At 44.4% G+C, this 22,236-nt stretch overlaps 1 protein-coding gene across 1 annotated transcript in view; it reads right to left on the bottom strand.

Annotated features, from left to right (window-relative positions):
* Nucleotides 1–22,236, bottom strand: part of ARPP21 (cAMP regulated phosphoprotein 21) — a 103,360-nt gene that overhangs the window by 14,706 nt on the left and 66,418 nt on the right. The gene's annotated exons all lie outside the window — the stretch shown is intronic.

Here is a 22,236-nt window from a genome sequence, read left to right on the forward strand (position 1 = left end):
GAGTGTGCTGGTAACTCAGCTCACTGTACCAAGTTGCATTTTATTGAGGGCAGAAAGGGGTAAGTAACTGCTGCCACCATAAATCCTCACTGATGACATCCACTCTTCACCCTCAAAAGCTGGGCTTTGTTTTATGGCTCAGCCTCAGGAAGAGCGTTCTTAAACACAACACAAACTGTAAATACCATCTGCAGCAAAGGCATGGCCGGTGCCTGATGGCACTCTCCCTCCCCACTGCTTCTGCCTACACCTAGGGGCTAATGTATCAAATCCCTAAGCAAAAAGGACCTGTGCTTGTTTGTTTACCTCTAACATAAGGGCACAGCAAGTTACGGGTTACATCCCCCAGCTAGATGCAAACAGATGCAAGGATGATACCGAAGCCAACAGGACTTTGACAGAGCATATGTCTGCCCATATGGGTCCAACTGCAAAAATCTTCTCTTTTCCAAGTGCACCCATGCAGAACGTAATGCAGAGACTATTGGGGTTAGCAATCAGCTCTAACTGGCTCTGCACCACACGAGGAGCGCTCGCCTGCAACATGGTGATTCCTCTGGCCCCTACACGGCACAGCCCTTAAGCATTTGCTTAAGTATCAAGCATGTGAGCCAAGTTCGTGATTTCAGAGCAATGATTTACAGGCTTGAAGACACTTCTGGATTGAGGCCAGGGAACTCAGTCCCTTGAAGGAAGTAGATCTCTAATGAGAGAGATGCTGGCAGATTTATCCACATTACTATCAGCATCCTTTAAAAGGCTTCTGAGGAACTTGACCAGGCAGGTAGCAATCAGCCTAAGGAAAAAGAGGCCCTATTCCAATAAAGTCCAGTTCTACAATACATGAAACTAAATAATTTCTCAGCTCTCCTTTTGCTAAATCCACGTGCTGGAAAGTGGGGTAAGACAGGACTGAGCCTGCAATGGCACAGGATCCAATGTAAATACATGCAAGTGCTGTTAGACTAAGCATTGGCTACATACCAAGAGACACTGGCAAACAATAAAACAAAGGGCAACAAGGGATGAGTCTAACCTACTTCACTTCTGTGGCACAGGTACAGAACGCTCCTGGTTGCGTTTACCTTGCCATTAAAAATCCTCCTAGTTCACATCTCTTGTCTTTCTTCAGGAAAAAGAGCAGTTAAAGAAATCAGGTTACACCTTCTCTGCTACTACAACATTAAGACCCTCCACTCCCATTACTACTTGAAGTACAAGGTGGAAAACATGGCAAGTGCCTACGTGTACTTCGTGTCAGTCTCTGTTCTGTGTCACTGCAGAAACGTTAACACCAATGCCATGGGTACAAAAGCAATACATCAGCCTACTGCCCTGAAACTGGGCTGTATCCTCCAGCTAAAGCTTTCTTCTTGGAAGGAGGTGAACAGCCAAATCCAAGCTTGCAGTCACCTCAGTGCCTAGTCAGCTTCACCTGTGGCCAAATGACACGTCTTACAAAGGAGGGAATAAGTGAGCAAAGCCCAAAAATAGCTGAGAAAGTAAAAACCTTCCCTTTTGACATTCCAAATAAAACACTGCCAGCTCCTAAAATCTGAAACATTTTGTTTGCTTTACACTTTAACAAAAAGGGTTGAAATGGCATGAAGCACTTTAACTGTCCACAGGCAATTTAAAGGTCTTTTGCTTTGCTCCTGGGATGGCTGGAAGTGGGGGGGGTGGGGTGGTGTCATTTCATAGAATTTTGAGGGAGGGTGTTGTTTTAATTTGCCAAAGAATCTGCAAAAGACATTGTTCACACAGTTGCATAAACTCTTTTGGGTAAATCAGGCAGCTGAACCTGCAAAGCATGCCTGCCTCCACATCACAGGCAAACACATATGCAGCTCTTGCATGGGGCAGAATAATATGACCATTTAAAAAGAAAAGAAAACCAGGCAACACATTGTGGATGTACATTTTCACCTTTGCCTTTTCTAAAAAGGGTTGAGTGGTACTCTTGGAAACATGAGGATTAACACCTGGAGACACAAGTTCCTTCAGCATTCACAAGAAAAGAAATGAATAGATACGCCACTGTCAGCAGCAAGCTTTTCTGCACAGCTGCACCAAGCCCAAAGGGCACAGCAGACAGAGAAGAGAGAGAGGGAGGATGGAGGTGACTTTGGGAGAGACTGCTCGGTTTCCACAGCGATTCCCAGGCCTCTGGCACGGTCAGACATCACTCTGCCAGTCTGTGCCTCTCTCGCAGTAGCATCAGCCTTTCTGTGAGCTCCAGCAAGCCTGGCATCAGGCCCATGGTCAACAGATGTGAAAATGTTCAGCCAGAGCATGGTTTAATTCAGCTACATGAAGAAAAAAAAACCCCACCTCTCTCTGCCCTTGCTCATCCCCAGCTTTCACTGCAGAGCACAATATTTCAGCTGGTCCAGTGTTATTGCTGCACAGGGGATTTTGGTGATCCCAAGTGTGGCAACAGCTCGGGAGGCCGGATCTGCCAAGCAAAAGCCTTTTATGCAGACTTGTTTTGCAAACCCCACAGCATCAGTCCCTATCCCTTTATCTCCTCTCAAGGTATCTGCAAGTGTAAATGATGCAAAATGTACTTTCATTAGCAAAAAAAACACCCCAACCTTGAGCACAGCACAAATTGAAATGGAGGAAAGTCTCCGAAATATTTGTGCTTTCTCAGCTGTGGGTCCCTCCAGGGCCAGAAATCGCTGGGGCAGAGCTGCCACGCAGCATTTGCTGCCACACAGCACACTTTTTAATAGTTTGCAAGCCCAGCAAAGCTGTGCTTACAGTCCTCATGGCCAAGAGCATTTGCAAAGCCTGAACTGGTGAGCAACGCCAGCTAAGCATTTGGAGTGATGGAAAATCAAGACCATAAACACGTGAAGTCTTCAGCTCAGTGTAAATACTGAAGATCAGCCTGGATGTGTGGTCAAGGTAGATTTGAGAGTCAGCAGAAGAACTATTTTCTCCTTGGGTACATCAAAAACAGTGATAGCTTTTTTGCTTGCCTGGGACACAGTATCCATTACTTTTCTTTTCTGTGTATTAGTTTTCTCACCTGTAAAATCAGGGTTTGAGGGGTGACTTCCTCAGGACACATTCTGAAATCCAGCAGTGCTGAGAAGTGCTCTACACCCAATTGATAAAAATCAATGGGAAAAACAACTCTTCTCTAATACAATGCATCATCTGAAGAAATCTTTGAATTGGCTAAAAGCTACGTTCAGAGCTTTGCAACATTTTCAACTGGATGAAGAGCCCTGCTTTGATCCAAAAAAAAAAAAAAAAGGTGAGGTTTTTTGTTCTTATCAGCATCTGTAAGGGTAGGGATGAATTCCCAGAGCCTGAAGCCTGCCAGTACTGGCAGGAAGGTGAGGAGGACAGCACACAAAGAGTCATTTGCCAGAGCACAAGTCTTAAGTACAGCTTTTTGCAAATCAGAGATTTGCCAGCAAACCAATACACATGGGACTTTTGAAATTAACCTGGAAAGATCTGCAAAGGCTTTACAATGTTTGCTAAAAGACAACTGCCAGCATCCCAGGCTCAAATGAGCTGGAGGACATGTCTTCTGTAGGAAGAGCAGGTTTCTGAAGTGGGGATTTCTTTTTCCCACAGAACCATGAGCATCCTCTATCCTTAGCTCCTCTGAAATGACTTATGCACATGGGCAGGATTATTTATGTATCCCTATACATGCAATCATAGGATCCTTTTGGCTGGAAGAGCCCTTTAAGCTCATGGGGTGCAGCCTTTGTCCCAGCCCTATCAACCACCAGCCCATTTCCCTCAGTGCCACATCCACCCATCTCTGAAACCCCTCCAGGGACGGTGACTCCAGCACCTCCCTGGGCAGCCCCTTCCAATGCCTGACAACCCTGTCAGCAAAGAAATTCCTCCTCCATCCAGCCTGAACCTCCCCTGGGGCAACCTGAGGCCATTTCCCCTTGTTCTATTGCTTGTTACTAGGGAGAACAGACCGACCCTCACCTTGCTACAGCTTCTCTTCAGCTAGTTGTAGAGAGTGAGAAGGTCTCCCCTGAGCCTTCTTTTCTTCAGGCTAAACAGCCCCATATTCCTCAGCTGTTCCTCATCTGAGGTATGCTCCAAATCCTTTCCTAGCTTGGTACCCACCTCTGGATCGTCTCCAGCACCTCAATGTCCTTTTTGTAGAGAGGGGCCCAGAACTGGACACAGTATTTAAGGTGCAGCCTCACCAGCACCGAGTCCAGGTCAAGGATCAGCTCCCTGCTCCTGCTGACAACACTGTTCCTGATCCACACCAGGATGCCCTTGGCCTTCTTGGCCACCTGGGCACGCTGCTGGCTCATGTTCAGCTACTGCCAAACAACTGCCAGGTCCCTCTCTGCCTGGCATCTTTCCAGCCACTCCTCCCCAGGCCTGTAGCTGCTGGGGGCTGGTGTGGCCCAAGTGCAGGGCTTAAAGCAGCACCATCATCCAAGTCAACCTCAGGCTAAAATACTTGTTCCTTGCTGACACGGTCTGGATGGGGTAACTGATCTCACATCCTTCTCGTGGGGCTGCTCAAAGTCAAACGGCAGAGCAGCTGCCAGAAATGTGTCTGCATGTAAAACTTCCAACGTGCCTTTCTGAAGTGGGAGCTGATGTGCCTAGGCACTCTGCTGAAAATGTCTGTGTAGCTAAAATTGCTGAAAAGAGAAAATCAGAGGCTCTGCAAACACATCTGCAGAGCGTTCCTTAGCAACTCGTGCAAACCTCAGGAATAAACACTGACTTCTGCCAGGGAGAAAGGACAAATGGAAGTCATACCTTGAGACTCATGACAAAGGAACCCCATCCACACCTATACAATTGACCTTCACATTTTAGAAAACATATCCACTGCAAATATATAATTTTCTAATTACTATTCTAATGATGACCTTGTTCTCATATTCTGGAATGAGTTATTACATCAATCAAGAGAAAAAGCACTTTTTTCCCCCCTCATAGGAGAAGCTATGGTGAATTGGTTCATAAATACTCACTGGTATTTTAGGCATGGCCATAAAAAGGAGAAATTTTCCTGCAAACAGTGCTTTTAACATCAGAGCATCCCTGGGAAAGGAGATGCTGAGGAGAAGCTCTTGTTGCAACGAGGAACACAGTGAGGTCCTGCAACTGCTTTCTAGATTTGAGAAGGGTTTTTATAACCACACAGTTAGTTAGTTTGGGGGATATTCTGCACAGAGAACAAATAAACTCTATGAGGTGGGGAGGCTCCTGCATCTCCCCACTGTCCTGCTCACTGCAGAGACCCCATGGCCCTGGGTTGCTGCGTAGCTGCTCTTCCTGCTGCACAGCAGAGGAAATGAACTACAAACCAAAGCTACCTCAAGTGCAGCATCTGCTTAAAAGAAGGAAAATTAACAGACTTAAGGTGTTCTTCAAGCTAATTATTAACAAATCATAACTACAGCTATACAGCACAATCCCCCCCAACCCAACAAAAACATCGAGGCTGCTCCAATTTGTTTGATCCAATAAGTTATGATGCATTACAACTTACACAAATAAAAGTCCGGAGTAGTATCAAGACTACAAAGAATGAAGATAACTTATTGCTCTGGCAAGTGATAAAACTGCTCCCAGTGACAGCTGTGATTTATTGAAGCAATTCAAATACACTTTGAAAGTATATTAGCTTCGCCTCTGCCCACAAAGGGCACATTTTAGCAGGGTAGGCCAGGCCGGTGATAAATTACATACCAGCAAGAAGTGAAGGCAATTGGCAACATCAGATGCCCAAAGGCCCTGAATTACTGTGATAATGTGGTTTTCATGACAATACCTCACATGCAACGGCATCTGAGCACCGAAAGAAACACATCAAAGCTGCACTTTCGTCGGCTTTTTGGAAGATAACGTTATGATGGGGAGAGTGGCCGGGGGTTCCCGGCTGCAGTTGACATACAAAGCGTTTACAAATTGGCTCTGGAGTGAAGTTTGGCACGGAAGGTCACGGTTTAGATGCTGTCTTTTAGGTGGAAGCTGGAAAATAACTGCCTCTCTTGTGCCTGCTATCTGCACGGCTGCCACAGGACTGGGGACGTGACCCAAGTGCTGCTGTGCTTTAGCTGTGCTAATACCCAGAATGGAGTGGGGACTGGACCATACTGTGGTCACCGTGGCCACGCTGGCACCTCCATCACCACTTCTGTGAAGGAAGGAAGTTACTGGGTGCACTTGTTCACTGGTCACACCAGCTCAAACTCACAGAAACAGGCTCTTTCCAAGAGTGGCACTAGAAAAGGAGCACAGAAAAAGCACAATGCCAAAGTCTCCTCCCACAGCAAGGTTCTCAATGTAAAAGCATTGGAAAAAATACATTTTAAGACACTTTGGGCTAAATTCTACCCTCTGACTTATTAGCATAGAGAGCAAGGCTGACTTTACAGTCAACCTGGGCTTCAGAGAGTGCCCTTGGGAGAGAATGTGTCCCTGGACAGACATCTGGCAGACTCTTCTCATATTCCCAGAAATAAATAGTTTGATTGCATTTGCCTCCAACTACTACAGCTCTCCCATTTTGACACACTGGGAAGCACATCTTGGTGACTCTACAGCTCCCAAATTAAGAGAGAACAAGTGGTATTGATGACTTGGCCAAAGAAGTTACATCTTGCTATGGATTGAAAGAAGTTGATCAGCAACTACACTGTAAAATCCACTTAATCCAAACCACTCTCTTGGGAGGTGATAAGGAGTACCTATGTACTCCTGAGACACCCATTGTCATACAACCTGAGGGCCTAGGACGTAGTGCATACTTAGAGAACAAGCTTGTGTCACTTCTTAGAGGAAGCTGGCCATTCCTTGAGCTTATGCCAGCACATGCTCAAGAGAACCATGTTTCTCTGTGTACAGCCTCTGTGTGAAAAATGCCCCAGCGACACAGTAACTGAAATGCTATAAAACACCTCCATATAGATTGATCCTTTAAAAGCAAGCTAACTGAACACTTTCTCTACAAGTGGAGACTTGCAGAAGGTGCAAGAGTAGCAAAGCTTAGTGGTTACCTTCCTAATCTTCCTAGGCTATAGCAAAGAAGAGCTCAGCACCTTTCTGAACCCGCCCCTTTACTTTTGTAGCTCTAATATAATGATTAGAAGAAAACCCATTCTTTTCCTTGCATTGAAATTCTGGGTGGTACAGATATTACAGCCCAGTGCAGGCTATTGCTGCCATTTATTTTTGGCTCTGCAGCACCATTCTTCCCCAGAAACATTTTCAGGAGTTGAACTGATTGTACAATAAGTGTTATTCTTAATAGGTTTTTCATTGCTAGCTAATGGAAGTATGAATCCAACATTAATTTAAGCTTAATGCAGTGTAAAAAAAATAGTACACTGTAATTATGATTTTTTTTTACAGCACTTAATAGAAAAACAAGGCAGAAATAGATTTCTTCAAGTAAGGGAGAAGAACGAGAGCATTTTTGTTTCTTCAGTAACAGCAACTTGAATATCAAAGCCCTGAGTCACTCCTCCCCTTTTTCATGTCTTTACCCTTCAGACACACATTTGCCACTGAAATACAGATGTCTGTAGCATCCCTCAAATTCTACCATACCAAGAGACCAGAAATAGTCAGCTAAACTTCACCTCTGAGCAGGGGAGGGGTTCTCCCCTCTCTGCTGCAAAGTGAGTAGGAGGCAGTAGCAACAGCCACAGCCCCAACTTGATTTCAGTGACAGCAGAAATGAGAATACCCTTCCCTGCCCCGTCACCTGCCACACTTTTTGTCCCAAAGTGATTACATAACCCTCACAGCACTTCAGTGACTGAGGCAGCGTGTCATCAGAAAATGCTTATTTCAGTTCCTCTGACCTGGTAAACATTCACTTTATCCCCCGTTCCCTGGAAAATTTCACTCTTAAATAGGTTCCAAATCTCCTGCCTTTCCAAACACCCATTTCTATGCTGCAGTCTTGGAAATGTCTTCCAGGACATTGCCCCTGGAAGGCTAACTTCTCATGTGGGCACAATGTTACGTTGTCTGAAGAGTCCAACTTGCTGGAAGACTTGCTCCATCTGCTCTGACAGCTTCCCAGGCTCTCCGTGCTGCACAGCTCCTGCAGCAGTCATTCGTTTTCCTACCAAAGGGAAACCATGATCTCAAGAAGCTCCAGGACTCTGTCAAGTATGGCAACACAAAGAGTTCATACATAAACTAGAAATGCTCTATACATGTCAGGTTCCTTATGTCCCTGAGGGAAACAGCAGCAGGATTCCCACGCCTGAGACAGCGGTTCTGGAAAGCTGCCGTTCGACACCATATAAAAGCTGAGAGTATTTTACCATCTGCTTTTCCAGCCTTCTAACTATAAAGTGTCTTTTTGCAGAGCTGCCCTTCTAATGAAAGGAAAATTCTCCATTATGTTCAATTTTTCAGTTTCTGCTATGTCAATAGAACAATCTATTGTAAAAAGAAAACAAAAGCTTCTCCCCTCTTCTTGGGATCAATACTATTGCTCCAGCAAGGACAACTGCTATCTCTTTTGTTAAGGCTCAATCTACTGCTAAAACACACATAGTTCTAACTCAGTAGATGATAATCTACTTTTCAGACCAAAAGCTGAAGAACCAGGAAGGAAAACCTACATACACTTTAGCCATGCAGCACTGTTCTCTCCCAAGCCGTGCACGCAGATCAGAAAGTTGATGGGGCAGGAGGGTCTGTGCAGATATCCCCTGTCCCAAATGTCAGTTCACACCAGCAGAAGGTTAAAGTCTGAAGTAAACAGAAGTCCTGGACCCCCTCAAGGCTCTCTTCACGCCAACCCTGCTCTTCCACAGCGTGATCACAGCAGTTTCACTGCTGAAGGAGCCTTGGGCAGGCAGACGCGCTTGTTTGTAAAACTAGGGAGGTGTGAACTGTGAGGAAAGGCTCGAGAAACAAATCTGGAGCAAACCACACATAGGGCATCTGTACAGAGAATAGCAGGCCTCCCAAATGAAAGTCAAGTGCTGAAAACCGTGAGGAATTTGTCATTGCTTGGTTACAGCTGCGTTGCCTTAAGGGGTCACACTTACAGTGCTTCAAAACGGGAACACAGCTCGATGTGTTTGTGTCTGTACAGCCTCAAAGAGCACCAGGGTACCACGGTTAAATACTCAGAAATCAGGGAAAGGCAATGCAAAAGTATCTCCTCCAGCCTTAATATATATCCTACAACCTTGATATAACCCCTGCAACCTTAATATAATCCCTACAACCTTAATATAATCCCTACAACCTTAATAAATACATCCCCTACAACCTTAATACATCCCCTACAACCTTAGGTATGTATGAATGAGCTGTAGTTATTTAATTACTTAATAATCACACCTACTGCAGCAGAATTTGCCCTAAAAATTGCTGAAGTGCCCTTCAGCAGCATTGCTGGTCTTCTTGTTTCCTATGTTTCCAGTCACAGGAGGACTTCCAAATGGTTTTGAGCATGACAGCTTATAAAGAACTTTACCTCAGCCCTTGCACAGGTCTAAACATTCAAGTGCACAGAGGAATTAGTATGCACTTGCAATTTTTCTCCAGATGGATCTTTTGTGAGCTGTGGGAAAAACTCCTGTGAGTACGTTGAGTGGGCAAAGTGAACTTCAAAAGTGAAGCCTGAGTGAAAGCTCCATCTGCTTTTCCTGGGAAACCTCAGAAGGGGAATCATCTCATCGAATGTTAACCTCCTGCCCTTGGAAGAGTCAGCACTGGAAGCCACAAGCTTTTCCTCCTCCTTGTTTAATTCTATGAGGAAGAATATACCTGCCTGAGCATTCTTTCCTCATGTGCAGGAGACACACACGTGGGGCTTTTGCTCATCGTACAAGGGATGTTCATTTTCAGAGAGAAATAGATTGACACAAAGCATACTGAAAAACAAACTGGCAAAAAAAGCTCCACTCAAAAACTTCTCTCACCTGGAGGTCATCCCAAAGGATGGGTATTAAAATGTTAAGAGATGAACTGCTGGCCAGTTGGGATGAGAAGAGAATCTGCTATGCTTTGGGATGCAGTACTGCACAGTTCTGCTCACGCTCTTGCCTCAAGAATAGGAAAAATAATCCTTATACAGGAAAGCACTTGAAACGTGTAAGCAAGTCCTGCTGAGCAAGATGGGTCTCAAATCCCTGAAATGAATACCTGAACACAAATGGATGTAAGCACACATTTCAGTGGCCTACAGCTCGACTGCAGGGGGAATAAAAAGGACAAGTCAGAGGAGGCAGCTGGTTTCCATGTGAAAGCAGCCCAATTGTGGGAACTGTTTCAATAAGCCTTCTCTATTTCACCTTTCCTTGTATCATACTGCTCCTAAACCTCACAAAATAGTCTCCAATAATAAAAATGAATCTTAAGTACTTTTGGAACAAAACTGAGACAACATCCCTGCAACAAAGGGCAGCTCCTGGGGCCGACGTTACTCTTCCCAAGGACACCGGTGGCTCACGGGCTGTGTTTCTAGTGTGACAGATACAGTGAGTTGTAGAAATTGCAGGTGTTTAGAGAGAAAAAAGGTTTTAAAAGGGACAGATTTGGTAACATCTTCTTACTTCTGCCCTTCTTTAAACACTAGAAAGCAATTCAGGATGCTTAGATAGCCACTTTTTGAGCAAAGGTACAAATCCAGTTGATACACTGAATCCTGCAAGGGTGTGCAGTCAGACTAAGGCAGCTTCTTAAGCAACTCAGGAGTCTTCCTGGAAAACAAATATAAAATTAACCCTGGTTTCAAAACCACTGGAAAGATGTGACATGTCACCTTGACCTACAATTTGGAGCGTTACAGCTTTTGCTCCTTTACAGTACGACCCAGCTATGAAATTACATACGTGATCTCACCTAACTGCTGGACTTCTGCATTTCACTCCAGCAAGATAGTCCTTAAGTTTATTGAGGGAAGTCAACTGTCTCAAGTTAAGCAGGTGGTTTGCTGAGGGCTGATTCCTGTACTGGACACCCCTTCTTTTTGATATGCAGGAAGCCCTGCCTTTTCTGCAAATGTCCTTCTCTAGCCAGTGAGCTCTATTGACCTCATGCTAAACAATGGATCGCTGAGAGTCCTTTGACTTTCAAGTATTAAAAACCACGTGTATCTCATTCCCAAACTGTGGAACAAAAGGATATGTGAAAGGGATATTTTTGAACCTACTAAAATGTCTGAAAGCAACCATCTGCACAGCAGATCCACCAATATCCACCTCTGTTCCATCACCAGCATGGTGTGCACAGGGAAGTTCTACCTCTTGGCGTGACGGGTCTGTCACCAACACCACACACAGGAAAAAAATCAAGCTAGATCACACTTCTGCCCTATCAAAACCTAAATGGGATTTTCAAATTGCTACACTATATTATAAAAACTGGGTTATCACTTGCTTCATCTCCAGATTAAACGTCTCCAAGCTTAAAGGTTTTGAAACCACTCTAACGATGCTGCTGTAAAACACACGTTTCAACACAAGTTTCTGACATTCACTTTTGTGCTTAGGAAGCTCAGCAGGATTAGAGCTATCACAGTAACTACAGTATTTGGCACACCACAATGTAATGAAAAGAAGATGAGGAAAAAAAATGTGTGAGAACACTCAAGGGGGGATCAGATAAAGGCTTTGGTTTACCAGCCTATTTTTTGCACCATTGTTCTTCTTGACCTACCTCAGCTGCCTTCTTGGCAGGCAGTAGCCACCTCACGAGTATTAAAACTTTAACAAGCCTACCAGAATGGAGAAATTCAGGGTTTCTTTTCAAAGCCAATGTTGCAATCACTCAGCTAAGTGCCCTGCTGGGATTGCTTCACAGAAACACAACCACTTTTTGCTCACTGGAGACTCGGGCTTTTCCCCCCTCTCATTTTCTCAGCCCGTACTTGATGAATGTGCTGAGTCTGTTCATTTACAGGAGGAAGGCTCAGGAAAAAGAGTTCTTGCTGATTAATTACGGCCTACTCAGGAACAGCATTTCACTAGTCAGTTAGAAACAACTCTCTAAGACAGATTGTATTTCCACGTGCCCACACCTGTTTCTCCAATAAATCATATCGTTCTGTCTTTACACAATGGGCCATATTATAGCACAAATGAGCTGCATAATGCATTTCAAACACCACCATAAACTCATGTAGCACATTAATCAGGACTGAGTAGAATAAGCAGACAGAAACTGAACTAACTACCCCTTTGCTCCAGGCCTCAAACTGGTCAGAAAACTGATTTGATTGAGGACTCTGTCCTGCCACATGCCTGACTACAACTCTTAATGAAAATGAATAGCTCTGCACTTCTAGATTCTTCCTTATAATGTAAGGAGAGGGGGGGGAAAAAGGGAAAAGAAGTACAAAGTACACTTGCTCAACTCTTGTCAAACTGAGGCCTAAGGCATCACCGCCTTTGTGGCCTGCACTGAAGAAACAAGGAGTGCCTGTGCAATTACACATTTGTTCTACATTTTACAGAACTAAGAAGTCACAGACTCATAGAATGGCAGGGGTTGGAAGGGCCCTTTAGAAATCATCCAGTCCACCCCCCTGCAGATGCAGGTTCGCCTAGATCAGGTCGCATAGGAACAAACGCTCCACAGTTCACTATCAACACGCAGACACATTGGATAAAAGCAGATGGGTGTTTGTCACTGTCAAGTTTCCACCACAGGAGCAGATATATGGCTCACTGAAGACAAATGATATCTCCATGAAATTTGTGGGACCAGTGTGTAGACTCAACAATGCCCTACAAACCCACTGCTATTGCTACCTACGTTTCCTAGGAACAAGCTTCTTGCCCCTTACATTGCAAGGCCGTGTTTCTGGGAGGCAGAGGTGAGTGATTCAAAGAAAAGGAGAATAATATTAGTTGTATTTTACTTAGGGATGTTTTCTTCCCAACACAACAGACTCCTGGTTTCTTGTTTTCCTGGAGCTAGAACAGCTCCTGCCTGTTGCTCCAGTGGGCCAGTGTGCTGAGTAGAAAAATACAGCTCTTTCCACTCCTGCATTTCCCCCCCTCCCCATCCTTTGTCTCTCCTTATCTGAGCATCCATGATGTGAACCGATGACCTATGTCATACACACTTCATTGGTCCTTTCACTGATCAACTTCCACTAAGTTGGCTGAAAAGCCCCAAGATGAGGAGAGGTCAGCAATGTGGCTTTGGGATCTGGAAGGCATGCAAGAGAGCTGTAAGGAACAGCAGTGTGGCACCCAGGGGAAAGGCACCCTCTGAAGCTGCATGGGCAGGAGAGAGGCTCAGGGCAAAGCAGCTCTGACTTTTAACTTTATTCTCTTCAGCAACTCACGACAACGCAGAGGAAACTTTTTACCATGCAGTACACCACCAAAGACTCTGTGGAAGGCTGCACTGATGATACAGTGCCCTGAGTGATGAGCAGGAAATGATTCAAAAGATCTTAATCCACTTTGGACATCACCTTCTCCCTCCATAAAACAAGTCCTAGCATCAGAGGCTCCGTGTGAGTTATAGCTGAGGGAGCACAAGAGCATTTTTGCCTATGCCAGCGCTGCACTACAATCATTTGCTGATAGCTTGGGTATAAAAGGTGCTTTGTAAAACTTGGCTCGACAATTTTACACACAAATCACTGGCAGATTCATACTTTTCTGGAACAAAGAACATGAGGAAACCTAATTCAGATTTCTAATTCCTGCATTAGATGATAATTCTATTTCCCCAAATTACTTTTGCCTTGCGATGTAGCTGCATTTATAATCATTTATTGCCCAGCTCAAGGTTAAGTGAAGAAACAGCCTCACTGTGATGCTGCTTAAGCCCTGATTTTTCACAATGTGCTACAAAAGATTAATTGCTTTCTATTTCTCCAATAGAGGTAGAATTAAGGTTGCCACTTGATACAAACTATTAACACAACAACCACTCTGAAGGAGTGCACGGCTTCTTATGATTTAATAGACCTCCTTCTCTTTTGCTTACTCTATAATGTGGTACTTGGCAACCTTAAAAATTTAATTTGTGGAGGCTCCTTTGCAGCACCTGTAAAAATCCAGTCTTTTGCACTCCTGCAGGATTCACAACGTGCAAAAGACTGCTGACAAAGTCCACTGCTCACTTCTCATGATGGTTGGGGGTTTTCACTGAACAAGCAAATATAAGGTACACCCAACGTGGAAGATGATGAATTCAAAACCATGAATTATTGCAAACAGTATCCTAAGAGCCCTAAATATTTAGGAATCCTAATTCCTGAGATCCTACACGTAACAATCCCAAAACCTACTGACTGTTTGCAGCACTCGCTGGGAACTTTGAGTGATGCCACGGTACCTACCTTCATATTCCTTTAGCCCTGGCTGCAAGCTCAGTGCTGGGGCCCAGGAGTGAGAAAGATAATCTCTTCACATTTCTATATACAGTTCTTAGCACAGAGGGCTCTCAAGGCCAGCTGTAGCTCCTTGGTATGACAATGGTGCAAAAATCATTACTGAAAAGAGGCCAATCTGAGCTTTTCCTTGTTTTTAAGGGCTTGCATGAAAGTAGCCAACAGACTATATTTGTCACTAAGATATTAGGGTCCTTGAAACTGCCCTGAAAACAACAATTAAATGAAATACATTAAAATCCAGTAGGAAAAATTGTGTTGAGGTACTTCTAATCTCAGCTGTTTCCAGATAAACCGAGGTATAATCTTACCCAGCGTCTCATTACTTAGGTATGGTTGGGTTAATGATTCAAGCCTTGTGGAAAAAGGAACTGCAGTTCAACATGTTGACTAACGTGCTGATTTGTCTCCCCATCCTGAAAACAAAGTTCCTGATGAGGAGACAGTCATGTCTCGCCAACAGCACATAAACAGAAGCAGAAACAGCAGCTCTGAGGAGTATTAACCAACCTCTATTTGTCAGTCTGGAGTGAATTCACGTGCAATGACTTGCATTTACAGCAAGGTCTTCAGACTGGCAGCAAAGGCTGAGTAAAGAATCACTCCTTTCCCTTCTCAATCTACATCCCATCAGCCATGAAGGAACCCTCAGCAGTGTCTGCAGCAAGAAAAACCTGTGTTTATCCTTCTTGTTCATAGTGATAAATGCCAGTGATATCCACTGGAAGGGAAACCTCAGCAGGGACTATGTATCACTATTAATAACAGAAATAATCAAGCTGCTGTTAGAACCAGACACTCAAGACAGCAAATTCAACAGGGTTTATTTTCTGTCCAGACCCCGTGACAGCTATCAGCCATCAGGCATTACAATCAGCTCCTGCTGCAGGAATGCTCTCTGCTCTGGTGCATAATGATCGAGCCGCAACAGAGAGTAGGACAGGGGGAAAGAGGTGAAGAACTATTAGGAGAGGTATCATGGATCCTTGCCTGTCACTAAGGAAACCTGTTTCTTTATTTGGGAAGACTCAAGGGCTTCATTCTTCACACAAAAGAGAAATTAAGGCAATTGTTCACAAGGATGGTGAGTTGTTCTTGAGCTCCTCTGCCCTAACACCAAACACACGCTGTGGCCCTGCTTCCAGGGCAGCTCACACTCACTTCTTCAGCAGCATCTCAATCTAAACAACTGTTCTGTTCCATTTAGTTTCACAGCTGCAAATCGTGCCTCGACTCAAATCAACAGCAACTGTAAGCCAAAAGCCTTTTGCCCCCAGCCCCTGCAGTGCAGAACTGTGGTATACACTCAGAGTGTTTCCTCAATTATTAGCTTAGACCTCCTACACTCCTCCATCCCATTGCATGCTTTCATCTGCAGGAAGGTTACAGAAAACAGAGTCTCCAAAGCCTACAGACCTACTGTGAGCTGCATGCTCGAAGCAGAGCTGGAGGTGGCCTCTGCACCTCAAGAGAGGCCTTCTAGTATCTCTGTCAACAGAGGGGCTCCACTTGTGCTAGAAAGGCAGGATGTTGCTTGAAAAGAAAAAAATGAAAGAAAAGAAAAATGAAAGATGAAATGTGTCTTTGCTCTCAAGGACTACAATATAAACCTCTCAACTATGCAGTGCTGGAAAATTCCAGTGCTAGAGTCAGGAGCGCTGTGCATTGATCCAGCACAGAATTAGCAATAGAGATGATGTATGACTCTTTTTTGGCAGAGAAAAGACAGAAATACAAAGATTCTTTCTAGACATTATTGAACCCCTCAGAACAGCTACACCTTGGCGTGGCCTCTGCAGTTTTTACAGAGGCTGTTTTCACGTCCTATCCACCACACAAAGCTGTTTGTGCGACATCTTTTGTCTCTCTCTGCTTGCTCCTGCACATTCACTGGCATGACACTAACACATACTGATCCTCAGAGAAAGTACAAACTTTACAGTATTTTGGGCAGGGAGGAACCTCATGAGGTTCAACAAGGACAAGTGCAGAGTCCTGCAGCTGGGAAGGAACAACCCCATGCACCAGCACAGGCTGGGGGTCGAACTGCTGGAGAGCAGCTCTGCAGAGAGAGACCTGGGAGTGCTGGTTGATAATAAACTGACCATGAGCCAGCAATGTGCCCTCGTGGCCAAGAAGCCAATGGCAGCCTGGGATGCATCAAGAAGAGTGTGGGTAGTAGGGCAAGGGAGGTTCTTCTAACCCTTTGCTCTGCCCTGGTGAGGTCTCATCTGGAATCCTGTGTCCAGTTCTGGGCTCCCCAGCTCAAGAGGGACAGAGAAGTGTTGGAGAGAGGCCAGTGCAGGGCCACCAAGATGATCAGGGGACTGGAACATCTTTCACATGAGGAAAGGCTGCAGGAACTGGGGCTGTTTAGTCTGGAGAAGAGGAGACTGAGGGGAGATCTTGTTAACATTTATAGATATCTAAATGGTGGGTGTCAGGAGGTTGGGACATCCCTCTTTTCTATAGTAGCTACTAACAGGACAAGGGGTGATGGGATAAAGCTGGAGCACAAAAAGTTCCATTTAAACATAAGTAAAAACTCTCACTGTTTCAGTGAGGGAGCCCTGGCACAGGCTGCCCAGGGAGGGTGTGGAGGCTCCTTCCTTGGAGGTCTTCAAGATCCACCTGGACACGTTCCTGTATGACCTGATCTAGGCAAACTTGCTTCTGCAGGGGGGTTGGACTGGATGATCTCTAAAGGTCCCGTCCATTCTATGATTCTATTTCAGTGTGAAACCCGAGGTACACTGTCAGAGCAGCTTAGCTTTTAATTAGTGCTAGAGAAGTTGAATAAAACTTGCCTGTCTTAAGACTCTCATATGGCCATTGAGCCTACTGGTCTTCTCTCAATATTTGCTCTCTCTTGGTGTGAATGCTGAATAATTGAACAAGTCATCTGAGGAAAAGCAAAGCTTTTTGACAAAAGTGATTTTTGCCTTTTAATTTCTGGAATCAAGCATGCTGCAGGGAGTGTGAGAGTATTAATTCTGCATCAGTTTAAACTACAGGTGGCCCGTGAAGCTGAGCACTGGTTGAGTACTGGTGCATGTCAGAAGGACATGCTGAATGTCAGAAGGACAACAGCGTTTAGTGTTTGTGAGAGACTTAAAAACTTTTTAAGCCCTGGTCCTGGCTCTCCCAGCAAGCTTCTGAAAAGTCTCTAATACAATATTCAGTCACAGAATGCTCCTCCAGCAGTAGAGGAACAAAATCCAGGGTGTAAAATCTTAGGTAGGAAACTCCCTATGGGTAGCTAATAGTAAACACACACCATTTACAGTAGCAAACCACTCTAAAAGACCTGAAACTTGAAAAGAAACATCCAAAATATAACCAGAAGTTAATTTCTTGCTTTATGCTCTTCTTTTTCATGCACTTAATCTTTGTTTCTTCGCACCTTGAACGAAAGCACTGTAAGAAAGATGGAGAAGGTCCCTGAAGAGCAGAGAGGGTGGTGAGGATTTCCCTTCAGTGCTCACCGTGGGTTACAACACTCTCAGAACGTAGCAACTTGGTTTTTCATGCCAGAGGAACGCCTGAGGTTGGAACCAGATCATAAAACTAAATGAAAAACGAGTGCTCCTTCTTCTCCAGGTGTGGGTTAGGAAATCACTGATGCTCTCGGTCTGAGATACGCAGTACTGCCCAAACGGATGCGCTTCTGGGTAAAGCTCTAAGTTCCTGGGCATGTGACATGAAACACTTGGACAGAAACTGGTTCTGTTGTTGTGGAATACTTCAGAAAAATCACAAGCTTGAACTTGGTCCTCCTGCTGCAATTGCTGCAAACTCCCTCTTGATCTGGCCCTGCTATCTCATCAAATGCCTTTTCAATTTCAAAGCCTTATATCATCATTAATGAACATAGCGCTGCATTTGAGTATCTAAACCAGCGAGGCTCTGTCCCTCCCATTCCTGTCAAGCCCCTGTAAAAATGAGACACTCCCCTGGCTCCCTTGCAATGCTTTTCCAGACCAGCAGTGTGAGCTGAAAAAAACCCAGAGCATTAAAAACAGATGGACACCTTCAGCACAAATCTGTTCCAGTAGTGCAGTAAGCAATTACTGTTGGAGAAAGAGTTTCTTCAGATAATTAGATACTTAAAAATTGAAGCTGTTTATGTTTATACAAGCACAGAAATTATAGATGGAATTATGCAAACAAATGTATCATGGACCACGAGCTCCTGTCAGGTTGCTAATGAAGGTAGGAAGCAGCAATCTTTCTTTATAAGGTTCTCTAATGACCACGATAACAAACCAATTTTTATTTTAGTGCTGCACATTTCTCTTTCCCCCTTTTTTCCTCCTCTCTCAGTATCAGTTTATAGTGACAAATGCTTTCAGAAGACAAAGAGGATGAAAGAGACTCGAAGCTAACGCTTCTCAATTATGCTGACACCTAAACGATTAAATTAAGCAAAAAAAAATCAGTATTTCATTGCCAATTTGACTCTGATTTCTACCTAAACAAATTTATGGACTCTGTTAAGGTACATTTTGTCTTGGCTTAAGATTTGTTTCAGAGACACATTACACAATTACCTTTTCCCTTACTGGAAGCTGCAAAAGCTAATAATACACTACTCCAACAGAAATATTACCTTTCCTTCAAGACAAACGTTTGCTGTTTACAGAGATCCATGTGCACTTATTAAGACAGGATTCTACATCCAGGCACTGTTCAGACATATACTTTCCTCACACAAAGACCTCCTTTGCCTCCTGTACACAACCAATTCTACCTCTACAACTCTGCTGTTAGGAAAAGGCAGAGATTTCCTACGCAATCTGAGCTTTCTCTGGCCACTGAAGCAGGTTGCAATGGCAACAATTTTTGGTTCTCAAATGTATGAGAAATCCTAAAATCATTAATTGTAGGAATTACAGATGATGCAGTTATGCCAGCTATACAGAATCACACAGAATGGTGGGGTTGGAAGGGCCCTGCAGAGCTCATCCAGCCCAGCCCCTGCTAAAGCAGGTTCCCCTCGCTCAGGGGCACAGGAACGTGTCCAGGTGGGTTTGGAAACCTCCTGAGAAGGAGCCTCCACATCCTCTCTGGGCAGCCTGGGCCAGGGCTCCCTCACCTCAGCACCAAAGGAGTTTGTCCTCATGTGCCAGTGGAACTTGTGCCCCAGGTTGTGCCCTTTGCCCCTTGCCCTGTCACTGGGCATGACATAGAACAGACTGACCCCATCCTCTTGACACCCACTCTTTAGGTATTTCAACACCACCTTCTTTCCTATGGAATATTATAGTATGAACTTCTGGCTGTAAGGTATTTTTTCTTGCTGAATAGTAGATGTCTTCTCTTTCATCTCCTCAATAGATGACCTTCACTGCTGAGGCACTGCACGTGCCATAGATTTTTACCTTACAGCTGTGTGATAATCCAAGCTAACTGCCTTTTGCAACTAAGCCCAAACAAGCATCTAACTATTATTTTATCCACAATGTTTCTGTTACACTCTGAAATTACCTGGGACATGAGGCAGACATTGTTGCAGCTTCTTTGTGAATGGCAATAAGCTGCATATCCCAAAGTAATCCTCTCTCTCATGTACTTATCGAGCTCATGTTTATGAACAGCTTCAAAGATAAAAAGCCTTAAAGCACTTGCTATAGGAAAATAGACACAGATATATAACAACATAGTGCTGATTGCTTCTGTCATGACAAAATAGAAATCGTTACTGATTTATCATCAATATATCTCTGTTTTTCCAGCAGAGAGAAAGCACTGAAAGCTTTCAACGCTTGCCATATAAAGATAATTACTGCAGAATGAAATACTGGCAATGCACTTTACATGGAGTATGGCTAGATAAGAGTACAGATATAACATTTTCTTCCACGTGGTTACAAGAACTGGGTGTTTCACAGCATCTGAAGCATCATCTGTTAACACAGTACAGAAATGAATAGCAGCAACACACCCAAGCAGTTTGACAGATGAGCATACTGGGTTTCAGGACACCTGTCTCAAGACACCCTGGAATCCACCTATGATGCCCAATGCATGCCATGGTTGGACAGACACCAGATTTACCCAGGTCCCACTCTGTGGCAAGGCTCTGAAAAGCTGCTTTGTGCAGGACTGGGCACGAGAATGATGCAGGAGCAGCATAATGAAGAGCAGCAATGATGGCATGTATCTGAGTGGAAGTTTTGTGTTTACAGGCCATGCTACCCTGCCATCAGACACCACATTTTGGCTTCAACAGAAATGAACGTTAATTCAAATGACAAAGGTTTTTATCAGATCTTCATGGACAACTCTTTGGATTAGATCTCTGCCAGGAATGAGTCACGCATGTTCCCACACAAGCCAGCACTTAAAGGAAAAGAGAAACCAAAGAAGAAAGGTAAACAAACACACTCAAAAGTTCTCATCCTTCCCTCCAAATGATTGTTTTATCATCTCTCATCTAATTTTAGGCGAGCTCATCTCTTTTTCTGTCTTGGAGCCATTTTAACTTAATATCGCTCTCCTTGCAGAGCCACGAGACAGCACAGACTCCCTCAGCCACCATAGATGCTCTGATGACATTTTACTTCAGCTGTTTGCTGTAAAAGTCATCAATATCCCTCTGCTCCTGAAGAGACCTTTTCTAAGAGAAATGAAAACAAATTGCTGGCATTAGGTCAAAGTTTGACCTCCGCAGCCCAAAGCGGGGAAAAAGAAGATGTGAACTCCTTGCTGCTGCTGCTTTGAAGGCTTCTGAAAGCTCTTCCAAGCAGGCAAACTTTTTATTTCAATAAAAGATTCAGTGAGCTGGCCAGGCTGAGGCTGCCCCTGTGTTCCCATGGGCCTGCCTGCACGGCAGCCAGCTTCTCTCCGAAGCAGCAGCAGCAAGAGTCGTGAGGTCTTTGGGGAAACCGTTTCAGAAACCATCTTTTCATCTGCCTCCTTCCCATCTGTTCCTCCTCCCCATCCTTGATATTCCTGACCTGTGCTCTGTTTCACCACTGCTGTTCTCCTTCACGTCTTCATTTTCCTGCTCTAGTTATCCCCTGCTCTGCACAACCTGCTCACCTGCTGATCTGAAGCTGAGTCTGTAAGGGAAGGAAAACTGCAGTCTGAAGCATTTGTTTGTTGGTTTCTAATTTTTCAGTCACATGCAATTTCTGGGGAGATTCAGAAGGTGGTTTTTTTTGGTGGTTTTGTGTTTACTCTGCCAGCTGTCCTCAAGCACAAGCTTCAGAGTAACATGTTGAGCTCCCCGTCTGATTTCCATCACGTTTGGCAGAGAGATGAAAGCTGCAAAGATGTGACATTTCTAAAACTTCATTAAAAAGATCAGTATCTTGAAAGAGAAGCAGTGCAGCTCAAAAGAGTACTATGAGCTAGTAGTGATTTGCTCTGTTTAGGTGCATCAGTCAATCCACAGTGATGGCAAAACACCGTCACCTGCCCAGCGAGCAGCTCCTGGGCATCAAAGAGCAGCCAAAAGAGATGAGGATTTCAAGGTGGGCTGAAGTCACAGGGCACACAAGTGGCAGGAGGTACGTGTGTGAGGAGGCTGATGGGAAGAAAAGCAGATATAGTGACACTGGGAAAGAAACCACCTGTAACCACTGTTGTATCATTTGGGGTTTTGGGGTTTCTCAGTGCTTACAGTGAAATATAATGAATAGGCTTTCCTGTACTTTAATTTCTCTTTTAGTATAAATCATGTGACATTTTGGAAAGCTAGTTATTTCCCAAATACTAAAGGATGCAGTGGAACATCAAATTGAACAATCCTCAGACCATCTGCAAGAAAAGACCTGGAGGAAACTGCAAACTGCTTCCTGGCATGTTTATCACACGCTTGGACAATGACTGTGGGGAGGGATGTACCTGAGCCCAAAGGGATGGACCAGCTTGGGGAAGCTGTT

The sequence above is a fragment of the Colius striatus genome, chromosome 5 (genome assembly GCF_028858725.1).
Source record: "Colius striatus isolate bColStr4 chromosome 5, bColStr4.1.hap1, whole genome shotgun sequence".
Taxonomy (NCBI): Eukaryota; Metazoa; Chordata; class Aves; order Coliiformes; family Coliidae; genus Colius; species Colius striatus.